General features: G+C 40.1%; 1 protein-coding gene across 3 annotated transcripts in view; it reads left to right on the forward strand.

Moving 5' to 3' along the window:
• RORA (RAR related orphan receptor A) overlaps positions 1–25,026 on the forward strand; it is a 549,615-nt gene that overhangs the window by 466,406 nt on the left and 58,183 nt on the right. The gene's annotated exons all lie outside the window — the stretch shown is intronic.

The following is a 25,026-nucleotide window of genomic DNA, read 5'->3' on the forward strand; positions in this document are numbered from 1 at the left end:
TGACAAAATGTCATAATTAGGAATGGGTCCAAGCCACCTGTGCTGAATTTGGCTTTTACAGCCAGTTTGGGATAACTTTGTACAAATGAAAAATGACTATCTATGGTGCAGGGCGGTGGTGAATCAGGCCCAGTGTTAATGGGAGTTTAGAGTGCTAGTACGCCAGTGAAAGTGCTTAGCTGGTAGTATCGTCAGACCCCTGCATAGTAGGGTTCTGCATGCTGGACAAATTAGTATAGCTTCAGTAAAAACAACCTTAGAAGTATTTTACTAGGTTTGGGTTGGAGATTCACAAATAGAGGCTCCTAAAGGTATGTGGGACATTAAGTGTATAATTTTTCCAACTTCTTTGTATTGGACATGTATTTATTAGTAACAAAACACTGAAGCACTTCATATAAATTATTGGTACAGACTTTTACTGTTCAGGCAGAAAAAATACAAAGCAGAATTTAAAACAAACAAGCAAAAACTCCTGGGTTAAGTCTGTTGTAATACTGTTAGAAATCAAGTAAGTGTTAAGAGTTTATGGTTTAACCATGGAAAGATATGGCTCTGATTTTGGGTGGCTTAGATATATATAGGATAGATCTTTGAGCGTGTATACTGTTAGTGATTTTAAAGTATTATCCATTTAAATAAATACATTTATTGAAGACCTGTGGGTTTCCTTATTAGTGCCAATGTTTTGGTTTTGCTTTGTTTTGGTTTTGCTGTCATAGCACAATCTATGTATATTTGTTGACAGGATCTTAGTGTTCCCTGATCTTCCTTTGCTTCTGCTGACTACAATACCCTTTGTTTCACAAGATTGGACCCAACAGGCTAGCTGAACTGATCATTGTGGTTGAGCTTTGCTGAAGCTATCGAGTCTGATCTCTTGAGAAGTTCTCAATCACATTTGTTGATATTAACCTACTGACTGTGAGACCTTTCTTGAAGGAGGATGGGTTCTTTGCTAGTAAACTACTGTGTGCGAGTTAATTTTAGATTTTTACGCCTGTTTTAACTTGCTATGCAACTTTACTGCTGATGCAAAGTCAAAGCCTGCTCTAGCGAGCACTCTAATACAGAACTCCTGCTGACATCAGTAGGAGTGCCACATGTGGAGTGGTAGCAGGATCAGGCCCATGAAATTGGCAGCTGAGAGTTTTATCTATTTTCTTGGAATATTAATGAATATAGCTGTTCTGATGGATCTTCATTTACCTCAGTCAACATACTTGTTATATTATGTTCGCAGTGCCAGACTGATCTTGAGGTTTGGCCTTTACATTTCATTTTCGGGCTCTCTGAAAGACTATAGGAGTTTTCCAATAAAAGCTGGTGATAATGAAATCTGTATTGTGCCTGATTTTATATAAAATTCATAGAAGGCATCTTGCACCATTCAAATCTCACTTGAGAATTGATCCCACAAGGTGCAGAGCATCCTAGGCTCCTGTTGAAGTCAACGGCAATTGCAGGCGCTGATCTTCTTGCAGGGTCAGTCTCTTGAATGATATTGAATGATAAAAACATTAGCCTGTTTAAACTGGCTGACAATACGCCATTTTAAAAATAATGATTTGGGGATTATTCTGAACGTTCAGAATTAAATTCAGCCTATTTAAGGGGAATCTGTGCAAGGACCTCCATGCTGCACAAATATCAATGACTGATGTCATTCAGTATGGGCAGGGAGGTGGGAATGCAGGGGCCATGCACTAAAGCATCTTGGAGGTGGTCTACATGCCAACTCAGTATGCCGGCACAGATGGCAACTTGGAGGCAAGCTCATGTAGTAAATCCAGTGGCCTGGTATGGAGTTGATAAGGAACTGCTACTGCAGCATGTAGTGCAGGGAACTGGTCACAAAGAGACTGCAATTTAGCTTTGTTGCCTGGCCTTAAGGTAGATAGGTAAGTATCTGTTTGTATTATTATTTTATTTGTATTACAGTAGAGCCTGAATACATTTACAATATCAGTTTTCATTTCTCATTCTCCCCTCCTCCCCCCATGCAAGACTTCCATATAGAATCATATTTCTCAGGCTTTATGTATTATTTGAAAAATTCACCTTTGGAGTTTTAAATCCTCTCTCTGGGAGTGTTGGGGTATATTACCAGCAATATAGTATAGGAAATGTTCATTGTTGTATGTTAATTGAATATATAACAAGTGTGTTAATGTAATGTCAAGTGTTTCATTGTTACCACCAGCGAGAATTCTTATTTTTCCTTTTCCATATGGATGTGTTTGTTTAAAAAATTGGATTCTTTTCATAAAATAAAAAAGAAATCAAACTGCATTAAGAAGAATGTGGCTACTCTTTGTCTCTTTCTCCAGTAGGTAAATGCAGCTCTGTTCTTCTGTGACTTTGTAAATTACCTATCTAGTGTTAGAGACACGTGGGATGCAGTATGTTTTTCCTTTGCATTCTCACAAGAGAAGCTTTTGTAGGCTGCGAAATAACCCCATGTGCCAGGCAAGCTCCTGGAAAGAATTAGTTAAATTATTACAAGAGCAGTCAGTCTAGTTGCGTTTAAAAAAAAATTTCTTTCGCTTATGTTCATTTGCAGTGAGAGCAGAACTTAAATATTCACCTTTCTCCTATTTATCTTCTAGTTGTAATTTGCAATTACAGCTGACAATTCCAGAGATCAAGCAAGTGCCTAATTTTCTCCTTTCATGATTTGGCTTTTCTTTGAGGTCTGATATCTAAGGACTGAGGGACCTGCACATACTGATGGTACTGAACTGTTGCCTTTTTAAGTTCTGGTTTTAATTTTTTAATTTTAAAACAATTAGAAACTGTCCATTTGGATATATTTGGGCTCCAAATAGTGTCAAGTGAGATGTTACATGGCCCTCATGTTGGGGCAGACTTCCTTAGGTACATCTCACCGTGAAGAGTCATGTTATCAGACTAAAAGGTGAATGTATTGCATGCCAGCCTCTGCTTAAACACAGGACTAAAAGATAAGTAAAACATCTTCTTAGAATATCTAGCAAGGAGGCTGGTGTTCTCTTCTACGATGCCGTGTTTGAAAGGGGTCCTTAACTGATGTTAATAAATGCTACAGTCTGCTTTGTTTTCTTCCTGCTGGGGACTATCTATTTTGTGCTACAGAAAGACCAGCAGAAATTAATTTGGGGTGCTCTGTATAGTTACTGCTGTTGTCCCTAAAATCTAAGCCTTGGATTTAGATACTAGGGCTAGATGGTGCCTTTTAAGGCGCACCCTCGTCAGGAGCTTCTTCAGGCATTGGATGTGAGGCAGATGCGAGTCACAAGGGCTGTTGGGGAGCAAGGGTGTGAGCAATTCTTGCTGTGCCTCTCTACAGAGTACAGCAATCAGTTTGGACCAACTCCATTGGGTAGTGCAATGAGTGATGGAGCCATGGCCCCACCCCTCTCCACTTTCTTTCAGGGAGACTAGTGTAACTAGTGGCATTAGCCTTGAGCAGTCCTTGCACTTGCTGAGCTCAAGGACAAGGATTGTGGCTCAGATCCTCAAAGGTATTTAGGCACTTGACCCCCAGGGAAATTAATACCTTTGAGTCTCTGGGCCTGTATGCACACACAGGTCCAGACACCTGGCCCGCTGTTTCCATTTTTAAAAACAGGGCTATTTGCCCTCACTCTTCAAAAACCCAGTGAAACTAATGGAGCTTTTCATGTCTTTCCTTAATGGTGCCATGGAAAACTGTCTCCGTACTATGTGGAACTAATGGATACACAGTAAACTCAAGATCCACATCCCCAAATCTCAGGACATTTCTGGATTGTACATTAGCCCTTCCAGACAGCTCACCATGCTACATTTGCACCCTAAACCCATTTTATGGGAGATGAAGGCATAAAGTTGAAGTCTGTGCTCTGAGGAAAAAATATTAACATCTACACATGCATGTTCTCTGGGTCATTAGGCATAGTGGAGCTGCATCCCAGTTTCAGAACTTTCAGCCCTCTCCAAAAATTGCTTGAGCTCCCATACTAATACCATGTAGGGGCTCTGCAGCATGCTTCCATCACCCTTTGGTAAGCCAGGCCAGTGTTCTACCTGCATTCTGGTCAAACCTAACAAAATTTCTCATTGCTGACACAGTTGTTGGTGGACATAGTTTGTCATAGTTTGTATATACAGTGGTCAGCTGCACCCATTGCTGATTCCCATTAGTGTACAGCAGGGGTAAAATCCTGGCCCTATTAAAGTCAATAGTCCTTTTGCCATTGACTTCAAGGGAGTCAGGATTTCACCCCATGACTTCGGCTCTCTTCTGTGTTGCATAATAGTAGCACAGGAACTACTAGTCCTTCTGGTTGTGTGACTATAGCCTTTGTGCTTTTTGTCATGCTATGTACATAGCCAGCTAGTCTAAAATCAGTGCCAAGAGAGGTATAATAATCCAGCCGTCATTTCAAGAATGTTGATTTCTAACTTAATTAAAACTACTTAAATGTAAATACGTCCAACCTCTTCACTATTGAACAATGCAAGTAATATATCCAGCATGGTTATAATACATGGTGTCTGCCATGTAATTATTGTGTAATGTTTGTGTTCTCAGAAATACAGTGCAGTTTATTGCCATTGAAACATGGAACAAGGGTCTTCATAAAACTGCTCCAATTAGCCTTTATTTTTAAATTTTGGAAGAAACTGATCATTCTCAAATACAAAAACAAATCAATCTTCGTGTAATCTTGACATATATTCAAATTGGTGCTTGTCACAGAGATACTCTGATTACAACTGCCCCAGTGTTGCACATTGATCAGTAGAATGAATCCTCTCAAATTTAAGTGACACCAAAATGGAGCTGTATCTATGAAACAAGATCTCATGGAGTCTTTCATGCATAGTACAGTATCTGGAAAACAGCTGCTGAACCATGACTAAAAATAAGGGAAAGGTCCTTGGGTTATCTGAATGGCTTATAAACATATATTCTTATGTAATGTGCTTCTTGTCTAGTATCCTTTTCCTTTAGCATATTTATGTAATTTGTAAAACAATAATAAAAAAGCCCATTTAACTTAAAACAAATCAAACAAATCCTGGGAACGATGCAGCTGAGTGCCAGGCTATTGCCATGGCTGCAGCTTCTTATCCCTACAGATAGGGCCCTACCAAATTCACAGCCATGAAAAATGTGTCACAGACTGTGAAATCTGGTCCTTTGGGTGCTTTTACCCTATACTATATGGATTTCATGGGGGAGACCAGAGTCTCTCCAGACTGGGGGTTCTGACCCAAAAGAGAGTTGCAGAGGGGTCACAAGGTTATTTTAGCGGGGCTGTGGTATTGTCACCCTTCTGCGCTGTCTTCAGAGCTGAGTGGCCAGAGAGCAGCGGCTGTTGGCCAGGCACTCAGCTCTGAAGGTGGCACCCTGCCAGCAACAGTGGAGAAGTAAGGGTGGCAGTACCATACCATAACATGCCATCCTTACTTCTGCACTGCTTCCTCCAGAGCTGGGCAGCCGGAGAGTGGCAGCTGCTAACTAAGGGCCCAGCTCTGCAGGCAGCAGCACAGAAATAAGGGTGGCAATACCATACCATGTCGTCCTTACCTCTGTGCTGATGGTGGTGGCAACTTTGTCTTCAGAGGTGGGCTCCTGGCCAGCAATTGCCGCTCTCCAGCTGCTCAGCACCACCGCCAGCAGCAGCACAGAAGTAAGGGTAGCAATAACCCCCACCTACCCACCCACAATAACCTTTGTGATCCCCCCCACAACTCCTTTTTTAGTCGGGACCTCCTCAGGTCCCTTCCAACTGTGATATTCTATGATAACAACACCATGAGATTTCAGATTTAAATAGCTGAAATCATGAAATTTACGATTTTTAAAATCCTGTGAATTGACCACAATGAACTGTGAATTTGGTAGGGCCCTACCTATAGAGGCCAAGGTACAGGGTGTTAAATTCTGCAGTGTCACCTCTGTCTCTTCTTCTACCCTGGAGACTAAGCGGTAGGCCTCAGGGAATTAGGGTTCCTCTGCATAGAGATGGATGGATTTTGTTAAACTGGTGCCAAAGGCTAGATGAGTGTGCTTACTGCGGTTTAAAACCAGGCTTATTTTGGTTTAGCTAAAGTCTATTAAACTTGTTTTAAGCTAAATCAAAATAAAACATTCTTAAACTAAAATAAGAGTGTTCACAGAGTAAAGTTAAATCAGCTGGACTGTAGGCATCCCACCTCCCCACTTCGCTTCCACAGAGGGTTAAGAGAAGGCGAACAGGGGAAGGATAGGAAGGGTGTGTGTGTGCACACGCACGCACATCCACACAAGCATGGGGTTGAGGCATCAAAATTGCAATCCCTCCCACCAAATCCCTGAAACCAGAGTTTGACATATCAAATATTTTTCCCTAATCCAAGTATCATTGTTGTTCGTATTGCATTAGAATCTAGAGGCATCCAATTGGGGATCAAGGTACCCTTGTGCTAGGCAGCATATGCAGACACAACTAGAAGGCAATCCTTGCCTTAAAGAGTTTATGCTATACTCTTAATGCTCAGATAGATAGCCCTGGAACTTGTAGACATGAGGCGACATTTGATTTGGTTCTCATCCTTAACTTTTTCCCACCCCTCAACCCCTGAACCTACCAGAGGAGGTGATGTGAACTGCATTCAGTCCCCACTATTCCCAATGGAGGATGAGTCCTCTCTAAGCACATGGTGCTCCAGTTTGCACTTTGCCTGAAGTACAAACTCCAGATAGGGAATGGATGGCCAGACAAAGGTGTGTTGTTTGTCATCATCACAAGAATTAATTAGTGCAGCGAGATTCATGTGCTTTTGTTCTGACTTTCATTAGAGCAGTGTGGATTGCTTTACTGGGTTAAAAGAAACACTGTGACCTGTTGGCATTCTATGTTAACTTTAAACGTTAGTGTTTCTTATTAACAGATGATTTTGCCCTCAGTTAAATTAATCTACACTTATTTGTCTGTATTTGATTTGCCACAGAGAAGTTATTGTGTAAAACAAAATTTCTAGCTGATGTGTTGTGATCATTCAGCAATTAATATACCAAGCTTCTGCACTCCATAAAACCTTTTCGTCTTGGCATCCTTTGCTTAGAAATACTTTTCCTCTCATTGAATTGGGCCCTTCATATTTACTTTGGAAACATTTATATGTTAAATGTTATTTTAATATTGAATGTTGGAGAATGTGAATGAAATAGAAGCTATACTTTGATACTGAGTTTAAAACAGCAGCCCGAAGTACTGAGGAATCTGGAGAAAATGTCTTCCAAACCGCACTATAATGGCTTTCCTGCACAAAGAGGACAAAATTGTGGGAGAAGCTCTGGAGTAGCTGGGATTACATTTATCTTTGGTTTTTGTTCAAAGGAACAGTCCCAATAATTTATACTTACATAAGATGCACTGTACCAGACTTGGGATAGTTTTTCTTATACTGCGAGTGCATTGCTGTGTTAACAGATACATTTGGCTAAAACATGAGAATACGATGCACATTTATAATTGCTGGGTAGATTATTGCTTCAACAGGTTATTAAAAAACAAGTTATATAAACAGCTATAAATCTTACATTTGGGGATCGTGATCTAATAAGTGAGACGGAAATATGGGCCCTCTGTCATCGAAGAGCTGAGCAGCCTTTGACTGGGAGGCTTTCCCCCAGGGGCAATAGAAGTGGGGATTGCCATGTCTGGCACAACATCTTCCTCCCTGAGAATTTCCAGATGCACTGCAGGGAGCTTGGGGTTGTAGAGGGCAGTTTTCTATGGTCCAGTGGCAACAGATGTCATGATGTTGCACTGTGGGGGCTCACAGCAGTGAGAAGTGGGAGAAGAGCTTTGTGAAGGTGGCCAGTCCTCCATTGTGCCCTTCTCCGCTGGCCCCCAAATTCCATGGGCATGAAAATCACACACACACACACACACACCTCTCTTGCCTCCTACAGCTTCCACCTAAAAGGATGATTTTTGGAAACTCCATGACATCACCAGTGAGGAGTTACCTAACCCACTTCCGCTCTCCTCTTGTTGGTTTCTCCGGTGCATGAGATGGTCAAGGCCGTGACTAGTAGTTTTTATTACTAAACTGGCACATGTTTTTGTGCAGTGGAAGTCTCGCTGCTGGAGATTTCCATAGTGATATCTGTAACGTAACTTATTTCATTTTACTTTCCTCTCCCTCCTCCACAACGTGAACGATTAAGTCATAAAATGGGTTTAATCACTTAACAACTATCACTTTAAAACTGGTTAGTTTGGCTTTTCAAAATGTTTTTTTTACTTCTATTTCCCCCCTCAAATGACAGTATTTAGCTTTGTTAAAGTTAAAACAGACAAATGTAAAGGCCATTCTAAAGTAGAGACCTTGTGAATGTCTCCAAAGAATTATTTTTTAATGATTGAAGTAAAACCCTTTAAAATGTGCTTTAAAATGAAAACCCTGACACAGACAGCACAAAGGCAGCTCTGAAGTGCACCGTGGTAATATAATACTTTCCCCAAAACTCTGGCTTGTAAAGTAGGTGCCATAGTGAAATGTGAATATTGAGAAGTGAAAATGACTGTCAGCTCTTCTTGTAAACATGTAGTTACAATAAAGTCTAAAAGTTCAACATCAGAGAGATCACTGCTTACTTTGTGGCAGACTTTCACATCAAAGAGCAAATACAGGACAAAAGAAACTGTATAGAGATACAGATAGCTTTACACCGAGGTCCTCATGGGAAAGTACAGAGAGCTCCTTTTATACCATGAAAATATCCCTGATACATCTTTATTTCTGAATTATGAAAAAAATAAAGGTGTATAAAGTAAGAATGAAGAACTCAACCAAAGAGTCCAGTCCTGTCAGCTTTTCTGGGTATAAGTAATTTAACTCACAGGATTTCAATGTTACAACTCACATGAGCAAATTTACTCAAGCATATATGTCTCCAGGATTGGGACCTAAATTATGATATTGGCAATAAATGGGGGAAAATTAGGCAAAAAAAGTACATAAAGTACATGAACGAAAGTTATTGCTAAATGTCTCCTTCATATAAAATAATAGCAGCTTTTATTTAAAAGTAGCTTTCTATAGGCATTCTTAGTTATAATTCCAGCTAATATTAGGCACAATTCAGCCAAAAATATGTCCAGCTTCCACACCGCAAAAGCCCACACAAGCCGACTTTTTCTTTTTCTGAGGTTCTGCAGCATGGAAGCTGGATGTAATTTTTGCTGACTCAGACTTCTGGTATCTATCATATTTTAAAAGAAGTTCAGACTTTATATTAATAAAGAAGTGCCTGACTTTCTAGCTTTAGGAGACCTAATATTATGCATCAAAAAACACATGTCCAATTTCACAACAAAGAGGAGTTTTTCTGCATGAAAACTCCATTGCTTGACTAGTGTGAACCATTTTAAATAGCTGGTTTTGTTTTCGTATTAAAGTCAATGGAAGCTTTGCCGTCAGCTTCAGTGGGACCTCCTAAAAACTACATCACTGCACCTGAAATAGTTCTCGTTTCTTTTTTTTCCCCTTGTCAGTTAAGAGTTTTGGTGGACTACAGAGATAAGTCTGAACCCTAAAATTTAGGTCTGGATCCAAATTTGAAATCCCCAAGTTTAGGTGTTCTTGGAGCTAATGTTTTTCTTCTAGAGCTGAACATACTTAACAGATTTCATGCAATCATTAAGAAATACAAAGAGTTTTCTTAAAAACCCTAGGGAAACCTGAGTAAAAATACTACCATGAAATTAAATGATATGCTAGTGCAGTAATAAAAGTGCATCAGTAAACATGTAAAAGCCTAAGAACTGTTGGGAAATGTGTGAAGACATCAAGGCTTGGAAATAACAACAGTAAGGCATCTCAGGGGGAACCAACATTTGCATCTGGTGAAAGAACATAAAATTCTCTATAAGAGAACTGATACCAGGGGAAACATCAAGATTCAGACTGGAGTTTAGGAACAATATTGTGAACAATGAAACAATTGCAGGCAAGCTTAGCTTTACTGTTTTATGGTATCTCTTAGGACTTCCATAGAATCCTAGACTTTAAGGTCAGAAGGGACCATTATGATCATCTAGTCTGACCTTCTGCACCCACCCACTCCTGTATCAAACCCCTAACCTATGTCTGAGCTACTGGAGTCCTCAAATCATGGTTTAAAGACTTCAAAGTGCAGAGAATCCTCCAGCAAGTGACCTGTGCCCCATCCTGCAAAGGAGGGAGAAAAGGACCTCTGCCAATCTGCCCTGAAGGAAAATTCCTTCCTGACCCCAAATATGGTGATCAGCTAAACCCTGAGCATGTGGGTAAGATTCACCAGCCAGACACTTAGGAAAGAATTCCCTGTAGTAACTCAGATCCCACACCATTTAACATCCCATCACAGGCCATTGGGCATATTTACTGCGAATAGTCAAAGATCAATTAATTGCCAAAATTAGGCTATTCCATCAAACCATCCATTCCATAAACTTATCAAGCTTAATCTTGAAGCCAGATATGTCTTTTTCCCCCACTGCTCCCCTTGGAAGGCTGTTCCAGAACTTCACTCCTCTGATGGTTAGAAACCTTTGTCTAATTTCAAATCTAAACTTCCTGATGGCCAATTTATATCCATTTGTTCTTATGTCCACATTGGTACTGAGCTTAAATAATTCCTCTCCCTCTCTGGTATTTATCCCTCTGATATATTTATAGAGAGCAATCATATCTCCCTTCAGCCTTCTTTTGGTTAGGCTAAACAAGCCAAGCTCTTTGAGTCTCCTTTCATATGACAGGTTTTTCCATTCCTCGGATCATCCTAGTAGCCCTTCTCTGTACCTGTTCCAGTTTGAATTCATCCTTCTTAAACATGGGAGACCAGAACTGCACACAGTATTCCAGATGAGGTCTCACCAGTGCCTTGTATAAATGGTACTAACACCTCCTTATCTCTACTGGAAATACCTCGCCTGATGCATCCCAAGACCACATTAGCTTTTTTCACAGCCATATCACACATTGGGCTCATAGTCATCCTGTGATCAACCAATACTCTGAGGTCCTTCTCCTCCTCTGTTACTTCCAACTGATGCCTCCCAGCTTATAACAAAGTTCTTGTTATTAATCCCTAAATGCATGACCTTGCACTTTTCACTATTAAATTTCATCCTATTACTATTACTCCAGTTTACAAGGTCATCCAGATCTTCCTGTATGATATCCTGGTCCTTCTCTGTATGGCAATACCTCCCAGCTTTGTCATCTCCAAACTTTATTAGCACATTCCCACTTTTTGTGCCAAGGTCAGTAATAAAAAGATTAAATAAGATTGGTCCCAAACCGATCCCTGAGGAACTCCACTAGTAACCTCCCTCCAGCCTGACAGTTCACCTTTCAGTATGACCCGTTGTAGTCTTACAGTTGACCTTCATGTCTGTTAATACTTTTTCTCTTTCAATTTTTTCAGATGGCTCTACAATGTCAGAACTAAGGCCTGTAGTTCTGGGCATTTTTTTTTTCCTTTCTTAAACTGGAAACATGTTAGCAGTTCTCCGTTCCTGACGGTACAACCTTGGTTACCGTTCATAAATTCTTGCTAATGGCTTGTTAATTTATGTGCAGTTCCTTTATATGCTTGGCATTGGAGATATCTGGGGCCCCCGGATTAAGTCATTTTAAGCTGTTTAGTTTGGCTTCTCCTCGGATGTGGTATCTCTACTTCATATGTCCTCCTTTTCCATTTTCATCCTACCATTATCGCTATCCTCATTAGCCTTATTAAGACTGAGGCAATTTTGTTTAGGCTATTGGACTATGCCTGATTTCACTTACTCCCTCCTCTTTGATAACTGTCCCACTTCTTCTTTCTTTGTTTTTTCTTTTATTTATTACGGCGATAGGCTTTTACTATTGATTTTATTCCTTTGCAGTCCACTCTACATTGGTTCTGGCCTTTCTCACGTTTTTTCCTAATATCCTGACCTTCATGAAGTTAGCTTTCTTGCTGATCACTCCATCTTCACTCAGTTGATAGGCTTTCTGCTTTTCTTAATACCTCCTCTTGAGTACTTGCTCATCCGTTGTTCAATCAAGTTGCTAGTTTTCCTTTCTTGGGGAAGCCGTCTTCTGTAGTGATTCTGCAACTTTGACTTTGATAATATCCAGGCTCTCTCCACCCTTATAGATCCAAAATTCTTCGTCCAATGCCACTTCTAACATTTTCTATATTTAAGTTTAGCCCTTTGACATCAAAACCCTAGTCACCAGATCTATGTTTTTTGTATTTCCTTTCCATTTAGATTTGGACTGATAGCTCCATGATGCATCAAACCAAAGGTTGTTTCCTACACCATTTCTTCTAGAGGCTTCCTGCTACTCACAACAGCAAAATCATAAAATGCATCCCTTTGGTTGCGTTCCAGAACACTTGGTGAAGGAATCATCTGCTATCGCATTTTCTAGGACAATTAAAAATCTGAGCCCTATTATTATTACTAGCACTTGTCCTCCAGTCTATATCTGGGAAGTTAAAGTCTCCCGTGATCACACAATTCCCATTAGTATTTACTTCATTAAAAACATTAAAGAGGTCTCTGTCCATATCCAGATCAGATCTTGGTGGCCTATAGCACACCCCAAGCACCATCTCAGGGGAGGCTCTACTAGCTTTCTTCCCCAATGTGATTTTTTGCCCAGACAGACTGTCTTATCCATTCCATCCCTTCTTATTTCTTCATAGTCTACCTCATCATTGATATACAATGCTACTCCACCACCTTAGCCTTTATTTTTGTCTTTCCTAAACAGCACATACCCTTCAATACCTGTACTCCAGTCATGACTACTGTTTCACTATGTTTCTGTTATCCCTGTAATATCTAGATTCACTTCCTGCATGAGAAACTCTAGTTCCTCCAGCGCTGCAAAAAACCTACCTCCGCAAGAGGAGTAGCTACCAGCGCTGGGAGTGTGGTGCACTGTGTACACTGCCACTTTACAGCTCTGAAACTTGCAGCGCTCAGGGGGTTGTTTTTTCACACCCCTGAGCGAGAAAGTTGCAGCGCTGTAAAGTGGCAGGTAGACAAGGCTTTGAGCATAGGCTGAAGTGTAGATATACCCTTAATCATGGAACCAAATATGGTTCTTCTTCATAAAAGGATGCTATGTAATATGTGCCACAACTCTAATAATATAATAAACTGATTGTTCCCTTTTTGGACAGAAGCTAGTAAAGAATTTAGGGCCATCTGTAGAGCTATACATGTTTACACCATTTTAGGCTATGTCCTTTTATGCTGAAAACAGGAATAAGAACAACATAATTGAAGACAAGTATCAGGGGGTAGCCGTGTTAGTCTGGATCTGTAAAAGTAGCAAAGAGTCCTGTGGCACCTTATAGACCAACAGACATTTTGGAGCATGAGCTTTCGTGGGTGAATACCCGCTTCGTCAGATGCATCGAAGTGGGTATTCACCCATGAAAGCTCATGCTCCAAAATGTCTGTTGGTCTATAAGGTGCCACAGGACTCTCTGCTGCTTTTACATAATCGAAGACAGTTTATCACAAACTGCTGGATTTAAAGGCATCTCCCATCAAGAAAACTAGCTTCAAGGTTTTCATTTATTTTCAGGAAACATCCAGTGCAGTATATTATAAATACACTTTAGAAATTAAAAGGGCTTCATGTTAAATGGAAAAATATCTGCTGCACAAAGGAAGTGACAAATATGTGTTAGCTCAAGTACTAAATAAAGTCCACATACTTATAAATAATTGGGACAGTCAAATTAAATAAATAGCTTGAAATATTTTAAAGCATTTTGAAGCATTGTTGACTGGCAATCATTGCATTTTTAATGACAGAGGTGGTGAATTACAATGGTTATGAAATTTATCAGAAACCTCTAGACTTAGATATTGTTAGCTGTTAGGTGACGTGAATGGTAATGTTTTAAAACACAGTATGTTGCATAAACAGTTTTAGATGAGAGAAAGACCTCCAGTTTGTACGATAAGTCTCCAGTGTGAGGCTTTGAATAGCTGTTATGCCACCATCTAGAGTGGGAGCATTCTATCCATCTGTGCTGTGTTCATTTATTGATGAAAGTCCATGTCACCTTCCGACACAAAGCTGGCATAAACAGGCTTTGTGTGGGAAACCATGAGGGGACAGAAATCCACCCTAACCCATGGGTACAGGACAAGTCTGCACCATTTCTGTCTGACTGTTGTGCTAGGCTCTGAACAGGTACAGGAGCTCTGACCCCTGAGCAGCTTCTAATAGTCCTGCCCATCCCCATCCTCTCACCCACATCCAGTCCCCCTCCAAGTTGGCCTATACTGAGCTAGCAGAGGGTCCAGATCTACTGAGGGAAGGGAGTGTAGAATCCCCCATCTTTAACTTCCTGATCAGCTGTCCACTTTTCACTAGCAGAAACACATTGGTCTGACTGAGTTGTGGGCCTACTTCAGACCCTGTGCTGCTAGGTGAATTTCATCCTTATGTAAATGGACTCAGTATAAACAATGAAAGGGTGCAACTTCATTTGATGTACACTGTTGAGGGACATCATCTCTTCACCACAGTGAAGTGATTTTACAAAAGTGATTTTTGCTCCCCTTTGCCACGAAAAGTGGAGCTCAAAGGAGTAAAGTAATCAACTTTCAATAAAACCTTATAGAACTTGAGTTTATTCATTGTTATAAGAAGCACAGCCCAGTCAGAATTCAGGAACAAAACAAAGCTGTATTACTTTGCTGAGTGCATAGGCTCTGTGTATGTGTGGTTATGAATATAAATATTTATTCTTTTCACTAGGTTCCTGAACCCACCTAAAATTAATTCTAGATATAGTATGCAGCCTAGACTCTCTCTGTGGGGTTGCATTCTTACATAAAACATCATTAGCTATAGGCAAATATATGTATGTTCTTGCTTGCCTATCTTTTTCTGACAAAAACATCTTGATGTAATGAAGGCTTTTAAAAATATCTTTGGTTTTATTATAAAAGAATTTGCCTGTGTAGGGATCTGTTAGGGATGGTAGATTGACAGATATTCTATAATGGTTTTGCAGTCTCGAGTTTTCCCTTCTTGTTATAAATTGATACAGTGAGTTCATTATGACGCTATGACAATATGATGGGTTAAGAAGCTGTATTGACTTTTATCTAAGAGAGAGCGGATTGTTTTTTTCCAAGGGCTGCAGATCAGTTGATGTTCTTACAAAAAGTATACCTTGAAAGAAGGCAAGAATCTCTCCTCTTTGATACTTGTCTGTCTATTCCAATTGGTGTTACACTGTGCTTTAAAATTAAAAGCTTGTAGTCCTTTTCAAAATGATGATGGTTGAGACAAAATAGCTGAGTTAGAATTCATGTGTTTATCCAAGCCTGTTAAAATAAGAATTAATGTTGACTGTACTAATGGCACAGTTTTAATACAGGTTATAGAGAAGTCCATCGTTTGAATTTTCTGTACAAAAATTTCACAATATGCATCTGAGTTATGATTTATAACTGGATAGATATAAATACTGATGGCCAAATAGTGTTGAGCTAATTCCATTTTGTAATCATTGTTTAAGATTAGCTATACATAATTAAACAAAAGAGACATCAAATGACCTTGAATAAAAATGACAACAGAACTTTTGTGGGGAGGTTTTTGTACCTCTTGAGCTATGAACAGTGAGTGGTTTTCTATCAATGGTATTAATGGAAACTTGATTATGCATTGATAGACTGCAAAGACAACCAACTTTTTAAAAAAGGATTAACATACTTAGTGCTTTTTTGCCTTTATTATATCAGTGTTTTGGTTTTGCAACAGAATCTCTGATGGTGTAGTAATCATACTACAGAGTACACAAAAACAAGAACATTTTATAACCAATCCACTAATTCTTATCAGATTGGTAAACATCAAGGTAAACTTTTTCAGGTGTGTTTTTAATGGGGATAAGTGGTGTGCTCCATCCAAGCAGCTTAATGCAAGAAAGAGAATCAAATGCTTTGACACCTACTCCCAAAAATCTATTAATACATAAATTCTAAGAAGCGCAACGTAAAGTATTAATGCACTAATGATCAACAACTAAAAATTTGATGTAACAAAAACTCCAGTTGAAAGAGATACCAATTAAATTAGGTATCGTGGGTCTCTGCACTACAGAAAAGTGTGAGACTAAATTCTGAGAGAGTGTCTCAGATCTTCTCCTTGAAACAGCGGGCCACATCCCCTTCCTCTTGCTACGGAATATGATAGGTGCGCAAATTACAGCAGTTGTTTATATGGTAACATTAGGAAAATAATCTTTTTAGCTGCCTGGTAATGCAGTTTGTAGCTTGAGGCAAGGAGCCCCATCACCCTATGATCTGACAGTTCTGTGTAGACTGCCACTGTACCACAGTTTGAAACATCTGTTTTAGATGATATTGGGAACAAAATAGATGAGGTCCTACTTTTTAAGCATGCTGAGCACTCTCTAAACCAATTGCAGGCTGTAGGAGATGCAGGTGCGCAGCTCTTCTGAAAATCACTTTTTCAGTTGGCTGATTGATATCACTGATGGCTTCTTGCAAAAGGTTACTCACATGAGCAAGTGATTTGTAGTAGTACTGAGTCCTTTATTGCAGTACTGTTAACGTGATTCCTTTGTATATTTTCAAGACTTGCAAGATGTTAAAACAATGCTCGTTGCTTAGCCAAGGGTATGAAGACAGGCCCAATTGTTGTTTTTCAACTAGGATTGATACAATCCCATTCCATATTGAGATTAATGTGTTTTCTGGCATATGTTTGTGATATATGTAATGGTAATTTTGCCTAAATGTTGTGCAGTTCCCTTTCCTTTGGTGTGTAGATTCACAGGGCTTCTTTTTCAATCACTTTCACTTCCTCCCCATTCATATTAACATTCTTCAGTTGTAATTCACCTTTTTGTGCTCTTCTTACAGTCAGCCTCTGTTCAAAGCACACTGCCAATCCCACTGCTTAATTCCATTTTTAGCGTCAGTAGGAGTAACAACCCAATCTATGCATCTCATGTTCTTTGTTAGATCCTGATCAGCATGTACCCTTCATAGCCAGCTATGTTTTGCATCTTAATCCTGCTACCATATTAACAAAGAGAATGAAAGATAGCTCTATAGGACATCTATCTAGACATCACCGTTCTAACTCAGTTCTGATAGAGGTCTTTGTTACCTTAATAGTGTTATATAATAACTGTAAGCTCTACGGAAGGTTATGACAGCTGCAAGAAACCATATCTCCAGATGGGCTTTAATTGTCTTTTCCAGTGTACCAAAATTCACATTTGTTCCATAGAGCCACATCGTTTTCTAAAACTTTTCTGTTTTTATTACTACCTTTTGGCACTTTTTGCAGGGGACATCATCAGCACTTTTCATTGGTACACTCAATAAGCTCTTAAATTTGTTCCTGTATAACCCGTTAATTTGCAGAAAGATTGTTGCTCTCAGCTTCTGGATGCTGAAGAAAAGAAGTGTGAAAATATTCTACCATGAAAGAGCACAGCTGCTGCAATATCCTCAGTATTTTTTAAAGATAAGATCCCTGTGTACCTACAAAATAATCTGGTCAAAATTTAGATACTCAGTTTGACTACTGAATCAAAAACTGCTTTTAAGAATGAAGCAACATGGATTTAAGCACAGGGTCAATCAGAACTCTGCTTTGCTCACAGATCACTTAAATGAAGAATTATCTAAATTAACAATAATATATGGAGATATACCTGTCTCATAGAACTGGAAGGTACCCCGAAAGGTCATCAAGTCCAGCCCCCTGCCTTCACTAGCAGGACCAAGTACTGATTTTGACCAAGATCCCTTAATTGGCTCCCTCAAGGATTGAACTCACAACACTGGGTTTAGCAGGCTAATGCTCAAACCACTGACCTATGATGTTATAGCCCAACTAACATGATGTGAAAGTCTGCTACACACACGCGCACACACACACACTAACAAATTGCTTTAGAAATCACAGCTACAGTTCCCCTAATGCCTTGCAGTATTAAGAAAAACAAAATTACAATGAAGTCACACATTATATATTGAGATTGGACAAACCACAAAATGACAGGGAACGGCCAAAAATACACAAGAAGATATAATTTCCATTATAGCTCCTTGGGTGAAGGATTTCCTTTTTGTTTTGTCTTATACAGCACCTATCACGGTAGGGCCTAGGGCTCCTAGGTACTACCATGATAATAATAGCAAAACTAAGGATATATGTGAGTAGGACCTACCTACTGTTTCCTCTTCTCCCTTGCCCAAGAAATCATACAAAAAACGTTAATGTAATCCTTAAAATATTCTGTAGTCTGGGATGAGGGTGGTGTTAATAATGTTGGCTATTGTTTTAATTCAGTAGCCAAGAAAGGTTGAATATGATAGCAAAATAACCCTTGGGAAACAATTTTACAGTTCTCAAAGCAAAGCTGAAGGCTGTTGGCCTGGCTCCCTAGTCCAGGTGGGACTGACACTGACCCCAAAGTCTGGTCCAGGTACTCTTTCTCAGGGCTTTCAGCTTTATTTCTTTACAATAAAATAGTTCAACACAAGCTCCAGAGATTAAACCCAAATTTTTACCCCCTGAACCAGGGCCTATCGTTTCTCTACAGGTTCCCACTTTCCTGAAAGCCAACCTACTTGCTATCGCTCTCCAGCCCAACTGAACCACTTGTTAGCTTTTTATAATCATCTGATCATTCTCACCTGGTGGGTAGCAGATTAGTTACAGGTGTGACTGGGCCCAACTCCCCTTAAAGGGCCAGCCAGTTTGGAGAATTTAAGAGTTCACAGATCTATCCCAGTTCCTCTTTTGGAAAAGGTTGAAATATCCCATGAAATGCTCAGTATAGTGCAGAAATCAAAAAGAAATGTATCTCCCAACATAGATTATTCTCCCTGTGCTTAAATCAACTGGACAGCTTGATACCAAGCAGTGCTTCCGAGGCTGGAACATTTGTAATAAGGAGAAGTTTTCATTTTGGCATACGATTGGCTTCCTTTATGTTGTGGTCATGATCTGATAACCTTTTATTGTGTTATCTGCTTCATTGTATACTTAATATGGGTGAGAGTATGGGAAACATGGGCAGACACAAATTTAAGAGAGTGATATGCCCTTCTGAATCTTTGGATTGTGTAGTTTGGTGCATTCCTGCTTTCACTAACTCACTCTTCCCTAAATGCTAGGCAGATAGAATAGTTAGTGGGGTACAAGCACGGAGCACTTATGGCTGTGGTTCTGATGCATGGAGGATCTTGCTCTGATTTGACATTACTATATAAATAGGCAAAACAATTTTCTAAGTTTTGTGGGGTTTTTTTTTAAAGTATATTCCACCAAAATCTGCTGAGTGTTACCATGAAATTTGCCAGTTAGATAGACTTATCTCAGATGTCACAGAAAATTGAATTGGTAACTCCTGACAACAGTACTGTACTGCCAACTCTCATAATTTTATCACAAAGAAGTGATATCTAACTGCATATGCCACTTAACCATGGGGAGGATAATCTCTGCTGGCAGAAACATGTCTTCTTTCTTGCTGTTGTACTAACCACTCTGTGGAAAGCTTGAACCCTCTTCCTTCAAGCCCCAACTTCTGGGATCATGTGAATATGTCAGAACCTCAGCTTTCGTTTAAATAACGTTCCTAGCCCTTGTAGTTGCAGAGAAAAATTTGACAATGTAACTGAAGAAGCTCATAAAACAGGAAATAAATTACATCCCTCTAACTTATTTTTAAAAACTCATGATTTTTTAAGCCAGTCTCATAACTTTTGGTGCATTACGCGTGATTTTTGAATTCCTATATGCTGGCAATACCATGAAGAAAAGTGAGACAAGAGAACATAATGGTAGTTGCAGTAGGAATAATGGCTACAAGCTTAGCGAGGTTTAGTTTTTACACAGTGCTTTATTTTTAATACTAATATCAAGAAGCCATGATATTTTCAAATCATGTTTATACATGCACAACTGGGAAAAAGTTAAGTTATACTATTTGTGGCTAAAGCTTGAACCAAATCCCTTTGAAATCAATGGGAGCCTTTACACTGACTTAACAGACTCTCAGTCAGAACTCTTTGCATACTAAATAATCAAATAAGGTTATTTATAGTTTGGAAAATATTGCCACTTTTGTCCAAGAATTAGAAACTTACCATATCTTTAAGATAAAGCCATGGGAGAGCAAAAGTACACCTCATACTAGAAGTGTAAAAATCCCTCCCTTTCTAGAAGGAGGTCCAGTAACAGTACTTCTATCTGACTGAATACATGGCTACATGGAGAAAGGCCTCCTCCCTTCATATGGCTTATTTGAATCCTCTTTGCTTCCTCCATATAAGTTATGCAAGTTTGGATAGTCAGGAATTTCCACATCCCTAATCTCAGTGACTCCAGAGCAAAAAAGAACTAGATAAGTTCATGGATGGGCAGGGATGGCGTCCCTAGCCTCTGTTTGCCAGAAGCTGGGAATGGGTGACGGGATGGATCACTTGATGATTACTTGTTCTGTTCATTCCCTCTGGGGCACCTGGCGTTGGCCACTGTCGGAAGACAGGATACTGGGCTAGATGGACCTTTGGTCTCACCCAGTATGGCTGTTATGTTCTTAAAATAGTCTGAATGATTTGAGAGTTGCCCTTTGAAAGGGGACCTACTAGAGCCTGAGATATGTGATGCACCTGCCACCTTTAGAAATCCAGGGTTAGACCATTGCAAGAAAAAAAATGAGTGGGTGCTTTTGAGATGGGTACCACAAATTTGTAATGTCTACTTTAGAAGTGGCTTTTACCCAGTTTCTTTCATCGAGGAATATTACCCCTGACGTGTAAGAGAAATCTATCATCTCTCTTTCTGGTTTATAATTATTTGTGTCTTTCTCATTTAAAGACAAAATATTAAATTGGATGGACCAAATTCCTTCTAGAGGTAATCAGGCTAGAGCTCCATTGAAATTCAGTGCCACCGAGTCCTTTTACATCAGATTGTACTTTCCCCAAGTACTTTCCTGTACTTTACCAGAGTTCCACTCATGCTGTTGTTTCAAAATTTTTAATTATTGGAGCTGAGGTTCTTGAATATGGAAAAGAGAATTCAAATTGTAGGTGTGAGGGATCATCTGTCCCTCATCTGAGGTCATCTGAGAGTGCAGGTGAATACACATTTATAGAACTGTAATAGGGCGCTATTCCCCTGAAATAAGCAAAAGTGCCTTTGATTTTATACACAAGAAATCTATTGTTTTTAAACAAACTTGGAAGTATAAAAATTCTGTAGATTATTTCTTTTCATGGTTTTATTAACATTTCAGGAGAAGCTTCTCCGTCATCTTTTCACTGCTTATTGTAGGCTGATTTACTATCCTGTCTGTGCAAACACAAAAGAAAAAGAGGCCATAGTCTCCTGAGCTTTGATTGAGAAGTATAATATGTGCAGTTCCACATCTCCTCTAAGGACATGTCCTTATTGTTCAGCAATTTGCAGGACAATGAAATGATGATGTTTATAGTACGATATATGAAATGGGGAAAGTGAGTTTGTTGCTTTACTGCAGGCCTGCACAACATGCGGCCCACGTGGGCTCACTATGCAGCCCACAGGCAAGTGGCAGGATGGGGCTGCTGGTTTGCCCCCTGCCTGGGGGCGGGGGGCGCCTCACAGCCCCGCACGTGCCGTGCTACAACCGCCATAACAGCCAGAAGCGCACTTCTCCATGTCCCACTCCCTCCACCTGGCGTACAGTGGGTGTGTCACTTCCAGGGCCCGCTGAGGTGGGAAATGCTGGGCACAAGGCACAGACGGTAAGTGCTGAACAAGGGGAGGGGCGCCCAGCCTGGGCTCAAACCGCAGCTCGGGGGGCAGGAGGGGGGCTGGGTCGAGACCCCTCCCAAACCCCCCTTCGGTTGGGAGCAGGAGAGCTACTGCACTGGTTGGTCCCAAGGTGACCTCTGTAGTGATTGAGGGGTGGACGGGGTTGAACTGTCTGTGGGTAGCCAGGAAATCAGTGGGGGAGGTGTGTGTGTGTGTGTGTGTGTGTGTGTGTGTGTGTTGCGCCTGTCCTTCCCCGACTGCTGCCCCTTTCCCTGGTCCAGGGACCTTCCCCCTCCCCGGCTCCTATCACACTGCCCCTCCCTGCGGCCCCTGTGTTTATGTGTTGGACAGTCACATCCAATCCCTTCACACTGCCCCCCTTTCCTCTCCCCTTAGTTCATAGCCCCAGAAAATCCCTTCAAACTGTCCCTCCTTTCCCCTCCCCTTATTTCATGGGGGGATGATGAGCCGAGCGAGCAGGCGGGCAGTCGCAGCAAGTCTTTATACTTGGGGGGGAAGAGGGGAGGAGGCAAGCCGCGAGTCGGTGGCTGGAGGGGTGCATCCATTTTCAGTATTTTAATTTTTGGTACTGCTGTGTGCAGTAATATGGGGGGGGGGGTTCGGTGGAGCTGGGTGGCGCTTGGGGGTGGGGGTGTTTCGGCAGGGCCGTGGGGGTTTCAGCCCTCAACTGTTTTCTTTGGAGTAATATGGCCCTCGCTGCTTTACGGGTTGTGCAGACCTGCTTTGCTGTAACCATTTGTCAGTCTCGGTTTGTGTCTTTTACAATTAAAGATGGAAATGAATATTTTGTTTCCATAACAATTAAGCTAGTATGTTTTGTATAACTAGTTTTTACATGGAAATATTTGTACATTTCCTTAACAGAAACAAAGCATAGAATGCTGCAACCAAGCACAAATGTTTTAATAACATGCTATTAACTTTCAAGTTATATAGTCACTTGGAATACTGTGGCCACAGACTTAGTAATTATCCTTTATTTGTTTATATCCTTTGATTTTTGTTTGAATATTAGTTGACACTTAAAAGGACAGTGTTCTTTTAAGTTAAATCATGTATTTAAACTTTTGTTCTTGCTTATAATATAAATTTTAAAAAACAATTCTCTCAATTATGTAGTTTGTTTTTCACTATTCAGTTGTTGGGGTGGAGAGGTGGGGGTTGTTATTTGTCTTTACCAAGTCAGTTAGTATAGGCACTTAATATATTTTTGCTTCTGTTTACAGTCACTTTCTGATTTTCACACACCAGCATAATATTGCAACAAAACTTTCCAGATTGGTGTTTATGCCATGCTATCATTAGCATTGTAGGAGAATGTGATGATTATTTTAAATAGACTATTTAATTTTTAAAAAAAATATTTCAAGGAACTATTTTTGTTGGTCTTGTAAAAGCTTACTTCTGCTAAATGTAAATTTGACCTATGTTCCCCAAGCATTTTAGGCTGGCTCCATATTGATTTTAAAGGAGATGCAAAAGAATGCTAGTGATTCCTGTTTTATGGATTTGAGGCTCAGGAATGGTTTGAATGCCTTATGAATTAGGTGTAAGAGTTGAGAAACTTTTTTAACTGACTTATTGTGTGACCTTAGGCAAGTCACTTAACTGCTGAACCTCAATTTCCCATCTGAAAAATGAGGATAGTTATATAACTATATAATAATAATAATAATAATTAATAATGTAATACCTATCCTGTAAAGCTCTCTTCATCTTTAGATTTCAAAGTGGTTTACAAAGGAGGTCAGTATCGTATTCCCATTGTAAAGATGAGGAAACTGAGACACAGGGAGGAAGTGTCTTGCCCAAGCAGGCCAGTGGCAGAGCCTGGTTTTCTAAGTGCTATAGAATTGTAAAGTATATTAAAGACAGTGAATGGCAGAGGTAAGACTAGAACTCTGGATCTCTTGGCTCCCTACTCTGTGCTTGATCCAGTCATGGTGTTTGGTGTGTGTGCGCATGTGCCAATTGTTAATGGATTATATAAGCAATTCACTTACATGCATTCATGTGTCTGCACAACACCGCCGAGAGTATTACCTTTATTTGAGAGATAGAGGATGGAGGGTCAGAATAAGTAACATGGTCACGGCCACCCAGGAAGCCTATGGCAAACCCAGTGATCCAAGCTAGAACTGAGAGTCCTATTTCACTGCCTTAACCACAAGACTGTCCTTCTTTTATTTTAGTTAAAAATAAAAGCCAAACCAAAAACAGAGGCAGCACAAAAAAAATGAGTCTAGAAATAGCTTGTAAACTGTACTTGTCCTTTTGTCTGTAGGAACTATAAGGATCTGCTTTAGAAGCCTGTTAGTACCTATATAGTCCCATTGATTTAACCAAAGACTGCATAGCTGTATGAAGTTCTTGCCTGCCTTGTATTTCAGTGATCTCAAGTGCAAATCCCTATGGGCTTATAGTTTTTAATTTTCTATTAACTTTTAGCCATCAGTGCAATATACAGAATAATATTTACTTCCCCATCTGCAGAGGAAAGAAAGGAGGATTCCAATATGTTCTATTTATACAGTTTATATTATTTGTATTACCATAGCACCTACAAGCCTTAGTCATAGATCAGAACCCCATTGTGATAGGTGATGTACAGCACAGAACAAAAAGACACATTCTGCCCCAAAGAATTGACAATGTAAGGGATTGTCTACACTTACCGGAGGATCAATGCTGCAATGATTGATGCATCAGCAGTCAATTTAGTTGGTCTAGTGAAGATCCGCTAAATCAACCGCCAGTTGCTCTCCCATCGACTCCTGTATTCCATCTGATCAGGAAGAGTAAGGGGAGTCAATGGGAGAGCATCTCCAGTCAATATCGCATAGTGTGGACCGTGCGGTAAGTAGATCTAAGCTACGTCGATATGAGTTAAGCTAGTCACGTAACTCAAATTGCGTAGCTTAGATCAACTTTTCCCTTAAGTGTGGATAAGGCCCAAGTGTAGAACAAGAGACAACAGATGGGTATAGACAGATTGGGAACTACAAGGAAACAGTTGGACAATATTGGTTGGCATGATAGGCAGCGATGTCAGCACACCAATAGCCTAACTGTTAAGGTTTTTGCACGCCTCATGGCAAAAGAGAGTTCTGAGTAGTGATTTGAAGGAATGACATGGGTTTGTGTGAAAATTTATGGAACAAATATATGGGGCAG

This window comes from Chelonoidis abingdonii, chromosome 9 (genome assembly GCF_003597395.2).
Source record: "Chelonoidis abingdonii isolate Lonesome George chromosome 9, CheloAbing_2.0, whole genome shotgun sequence".
Classification (NCBI taxonomy): domain Eukaryota; kingdom Metazoa; phylum Chordata; order Testudines; family Testudinidae; genus Chelonoidis; species Chelonoidis abingdonii.